Source organism: Sciurus vulgaris (genome assembly GCF_902686455.1).
Source record: "Sciurus vulgaris genome assembly, chromosome: 6".
Lineage (NCBI taxonomy): Eukaryota > Metazoa > Chordata > Mammalia > Rodentia > Sciuridae > Sciurus > Sciurus vulgaris.
In genome coordinates, this window is record NC_136466.1 from 39,044,241 (window position 1) to 39,050,240 (window position 6,000).

Sequence of the window (6,000 nt, forward strand, 5' to 3'; positions counted from 1 at the left end):
ACACAGAGTGGAGCTTAGATATTTATTGAATTAATAACATGCTTGCGAGAAGGGATAGGAAGTCTCAAACTATGTTGATGGGGAACCCCGTTGTAAGATTAGCCAGACAGAATGTTCTCGAATGTTGATTTTTCTTCCCAAGATTGTCCTCAAACTTTAGATTCCACAGAAAACTCACGTGCCACAAACTGTGAGTATTTAAGGAGCAAATGGATCTTAACAGAGAGTTGCAGAATCAGCTGGTCGTGCCAACTTCCACAGCCTGCTCTGTTCCTGGACGCGCATACTTGTTCTTGGGACTGTTCTCTCCCTCTGTTCATGCCATTCCTGGGAAAATCGTTTTCATCGGCGTGATGAAATTCAATATGTGTCAGCCTCTCACATTCCCGCTGGCCATGCTGTCGCCATTTCCTCACCACCTGTTCCTACCCAACCCATGGCAGCTAGCTCCCCTCGCCCCCTGTGTGGCTCTGTGAGGTCAGCAGGGCCCCTGGTTGCTAAATCCACTCTGTTCTCAGATTACCCGACATCTCAGCAGCATTTGACCCAGCTGAGCCGCAGGTCTCTTTCAAAACACGTCGACCCTGGCATTTGGTGATCCGCTCTTAGGCTCTTTCTCCTGATTGCTAGCTGTTCCTCTTAGTCTCCTTTACAGGTCTCTCTACCTCCCTTAACTGTTGTTGTACCTCTGGCCTCAGGCCTGGGCCCCTGCTGTCCTCCTCTACATGCTCCCCTTTAGTGTGAATTCCCATACACAGCCTGAGACCAATAAGATGGTCAAGAAGCCAAGTCGCACTGGTTCTCCTGGACTTTGACAAGATGCTGGGGCTTTTTTTGTAGTTGTTTGTTTTGTTTTTTTGGTACCCGGGATTGAACCCAAGGGTGCTCAACCACGGAGTCACATCCCCAGCCCTTTATATTTTTTATTGCTTATCTTGATACAGGGTCTCAATAAGTTGCTTAGGGCCTCACTAAATTGCTGAGGCTGTCTTTGAACTTGTGATCCTCCTGATTCAGCCTCCTGAATTGCTGGTATTACAGGTGTGTGCCACTATACCCAGCTAAGATGCTGGTCTTCATGCTAAGCATTTAGCAGGGACAGGTTTTTTAAAGGAAAGGATGTAGCATGATGAGGTTTGGATTTTTGAAAGGTCATTGGAGGATTTCTTTGGAAAATGGAGTGAGGGGCAGCCAGGACAGATGCAGGCAGAGCATCCTCAGGGAAGGTGATGGTGGCTCAGTCCAGGAAGGTCGCCATAGAGAAGTTTGACAGTGAGAGGACGGGGAGCTCCTAGAGAGGTAAAATTGGGAGAATGGGAGGAAGGGTTGGAAGCCAAGAGGAGGAGGAGAAGCAAGAATTGAGAATGCCTTCTTGGTGTCTGGTTTCCATGAATGGGCTGAGTGCTGCTTACAAAGATCAGGAATACAAAGGAGGCCCAGGATGGAGCGAGGAGCTCAGTGTGCTCTGACCTGCAGAGCCAGCTGCTCCTGCCAGAGGCCCTTCTGACACAGCCTGTACAGAAGCATCTTCTCCCCAAAATGGCTCCCCCTCTGTACCTCTTCCCATTGTGAGACACCCTCAGTCAGCCAGGATCTGGGCCAAAAGAAGCTGTGGTCAGACAGGGTGGGAGCTGCCACCTAGGGGAATACACAGACTTTGTCACTAACCAGCAGGAAGACAGGCCTTTGGGGCAAAGAGGCTGAAATCAGATTCTTCAGGGCTAGAAATGGAACCACTTTCTCCACTGCTTTTAGGAGTTTTGAAAGCCACTCTGGTCAGTTCTAAAGTTTCATTGCTTTCTTTAGGGTTGAAGCAGCCCTAGAAAAATGGAAGTGGTGGATGTATGAATTCACAGCATTTGGGAATTATATCTCTTAGGATACATTTAATCAATAACTAATTGCCTGCCCCATTAAACCCCAAGCTCCATCATTACTGGAAAGGTAGACTTCAAAATGTCAAAAATCATAACCTCATTTAAAAGAGAAAAAACCCCAGTTCATCAGGAACATTTTGGTTGTGGCTGCTCCTGCTCAGGGTTTGGCCCAAGCAGGACAAGGGACAACAGGTCATGTGAGCAGGGGTCACTGATCTTGCCATGTGGGGGTTCTCAGACCCAGAGAGTCTCCCGAACCCATCCTTAGCATGACTTTGAGCCCAAGGATGGTGTTATGGTTTGGATCTTAAATATCTCCCAAAGTCTCCAGCATTGATCACTAGCCTGTGGAGTTGTTGGAGGTGGTAAAAACCTCAGTAGGTAGGGCCTAATGGAAGGAAGTTAGGTCACTGGGGAGTGTGCCCTGGAGAGGGATATTGGGATCACAGCCCCTTCCTGTTGGTTTCTTTGCTTCCTGCCATGAGGTTGAACAGACCTTCTCTACCACATACTCCCACCATGATCACCAATGCCACCCAGGCCTAAAGCAATAGGGCCAAGAGACCACAAACTGAAACTATGAAATCATAAACTAAAATAAATCTTTCCTTCCTTTAAATTGATTATTTTAGGTATTTGTCACAGTGACAGAAAACTCACAGTTGGAGAGGTTCTCCTGCAAAATTCAGTAACAAATGAATCTCAATATTACTCAATAATGATTAGATCTGACTTGACACCCCTCCCACTTGCATATGAACCCCAACCTTACCCAAATCACTCCCTCCAGGCTGAAGACACACAAAGTTTCACTAAGTAAATCAGGGTTCATGACGGAATGTGATGTATGTAATCATTAAAAACATCTGGCCAGGTGAGCTGGTGTGTGCCTAAAGTCCCAGCTACTCAGTTGGCTGAGGTAGGAGGACCGCTTAAGCCCAGGAGGGGCCAGCCTGGGCAACAAATCCAGACCCTGTAAAAAAAAAAAAAAAAAAAAAAGAAAGAAAATACACAGGAAAAGGCTGATCTAATGGTAAATGAGAAAAGAGCAAGCCACAGTCTTGCCAGCCTCAGCAATTTAGAGAAGTCCTAAGCAACTTAATGAGACTCTGTATCTAATAAAACATAAAAGGGTGGGGGATGTGACTCAATGATTAAGCACCCTGTGTTCAATCCCCAGTACCATAAAAAAATAAAATAAAAAAGACATAGGGGGAAAAAGGATGAAAAGTTATGTTCCAAAATGTTAAGATGATGTTTCTGAGAGGTAGGATTTTTTTTTTTTCTTTTTGCTATTCTAAGAATTAAAAGACTCCACCCCACAACTGGGAATTGAACCCAGGGGATTCTACCACTGAACTACATCCCCAGCCCTTTTCTTTTTTCTTTCTTTCTTTTATTTTTTCTTAAATATTGAGATAGGCTCTTGCTAAGTTGCCCAGGCTAACCTTAAACTTTGGATCCTCCTGCTTCAGCCTCCTCAGTTGCTGGGGTTACAGGGATGCACTACTATTCCTGGCTAATCGGAAGACTTCATAGTTAGCATTCTGAGGTAGCTAATCCTCTGCTTTCCATTCCCCAGAATCATCCCTAAACAGCTGACTAGATGGTTTCTTGTCCAAGCCAGGACACTTTCCAGAGTGAAATAGGCCCCTGGGTCAACAGCAATAAAGAGAACATGGCCAAGTAAATCAGGTCTTATGGTCATTGTGCCCCAAACCAGTTCCAGCAGGGTGGGCTAGAGTGTGGCTCAGTGGCAAAGCACTTGCCTAGCATTGTGTAAGGCCTGGGTTCTATCATCAGCTCAGAAAAAAAAAAATCCAATCCCAGCAGCACCTTCCCTTTCCCCTCCCTACACCCCTGTGCATTCTGTGTCCTAAAGTGTCATTTTATGGTCGAGCACAGACCCAAATCTTGGCTGGGTTTGTTCTCTGCTCCTGGTCACTTCACAGAGAGTCAGCAGATGACTGCTGTGCCCAATCTTTCAATTAAATATTGACTAGTTAACCTTTGTCAAATGTGCAGAAATGTTCATCTTCCTTGATGAAAAAAGGCTGGATCTGTCTTACCCTGAAGATGTTAAGTGGGACTGCTGCTCAAGGGACCCTGAGAAATCAAAGGACAGTTGGTAAGTCACGAAGAGTTGTTGGCCCAACATAGGGCAGGACCATCACTGTGGCTGGGGAATTTCGGTATCCTGGATGCTCAGTGAAAAGGGCATGAAAATATGAAGAAATCAACCTAAGGGACTGTCCTGAGATAGGTCATTTGTCTCACTGAACACAACAACTCACAAAAGAAGCATTGCTAATTAATTGCCATTTTATAAGTGAAAAAAGTAGGACCCGAAGAGGTGAAGGGACTTGCCTCGGAATCCCTGGTTGATTCAGATATTGCTTATGCCAGAGGAGAAGCTGGCCTTGCCAGTTTTGTCCCATCATGAAGTAGGAGTTCAACTGATGTGCTTAGGAGTGGATGGACAGACGCATCCATCACTGACTGGCTGGGGAGCGAGGTGGGTGGATGATGGATGGATGTGTGGGTAGTGAATGAATGGACCACAAGGAGGATGGATTGATAATGTCAGGCAGGTTACTCAGGTAGTTGCCTAAGGTAGCTCTTGAATAGAACTCACAATTGCTGGATCTTTTCATATCTCACCTCTTCTCTCTATCCCTTCTGTTTCCACCTTAGTTTAACCTCATCATCTCTTCCCTGGACCATCTCTTCAGTCTTTTAACTGGTCTCTCTGCTTCCAGATCCCCTCCATTTAATTTTTTTTTTTTTTTTTTTTTTTTTTGGTACCAAGGATTGAAACCAGGGTGCTTAACCACAGAGCCACATCCCCAACTCTTTTTATTTTTTATAGCTCAATGGTAGGGGAACTTGCTGAGTTGCTGAGGCTGGTCTAGAACTTGTGATCCTCCTGCCTCAGCCTCCCAAGCCACTGAGATTACAGGCGTGCACCACTGCGCCCAGCATAGCTCCCCTCCCTTTTGACACATTACAACCCCAAGCCAGAGGAACGAATCTAAAATGCAAATGAAGCACTTCCCAGTCTGGCCAGTGACTTCACATTCTCACAGTCCTGAAGGAGGGCCCTGCCACTGACCTAACCAACTCCATTTTGTCCTTCTCTGACTCCATTTGCCTTTTTAACTCCCCCCAACTCCCACCCGCTTCTGAGTCACTTTCTTCTGTGGTTATCTTGGATTCCAGGAACAACAGGCATGGTTGATAAGCATCTTTATGACAAGGGACCCAAACTGCCCCCAAGCAACAGTGGGCTTCACAGAACATATCACCCCATGATGGGATTGTCCCCCCGACAAGTGGCAGCAATGACCCCATGATGAAACCAGAACTGCCCCCTTAAGCAGGAGCCCAATTGCCTGCTCAAGCATTGATGTTCTTCTCAAAGTTTCACAGAACCAGTACTGAGATAATGATCAACCAGGCCAAGGCCTGACCAAGATGACCTACTCTGCCAGCTATGCAAAACCCCCAGCCATGCAAGCCCCCAACCCTTGTTCCTCCTTTTTCACAAAACTGGAAGTTTCTGTCAGCTCCTTGAAAACAGATCTTTGCTTCCTGTGTTCCTGTATCTATTCTTGCTGGCATGGCCACACTGCCCTTCACCACCACTCCTCTGTTTGATTGGCATATTGGAATGGGTGGCAGAGCCTGGACCATTGGGGCTGGGTCTTATCCCAAGGACTCTGGTAACAGTCTCGCTTCTTGGATCCATGGTCAGGCACTAGAGACCCTCCACAAGTCAACACCACCCAACCTCTCTGGGTTTATCTCCCGGTGCTTCCTCCATCCCACATTCCATCTCTGAACATCACAGAAATACCATAGATACCCAGATACATGAAAAGGCCATAGAATGTTTGGGTCACTCTCTGTGGAGTCCAGTCAGGCCAAGAAAGAAGGGAAGGGACAGGGCCATATAATCTCTTTCAGGACCTTGGGAACAAGGTGTGTGGGAGCAGGGGATGTGTCTGCACCCTGGTGGGGTACTGCTTCAGGCTGAGTGTCTATGTGGAGTAGGGAGAGCATGACCACAGACTCCCCCTGCAGAGTCAGCGATTAGCAATTAACTGGGAGGAATCTCAGGGGT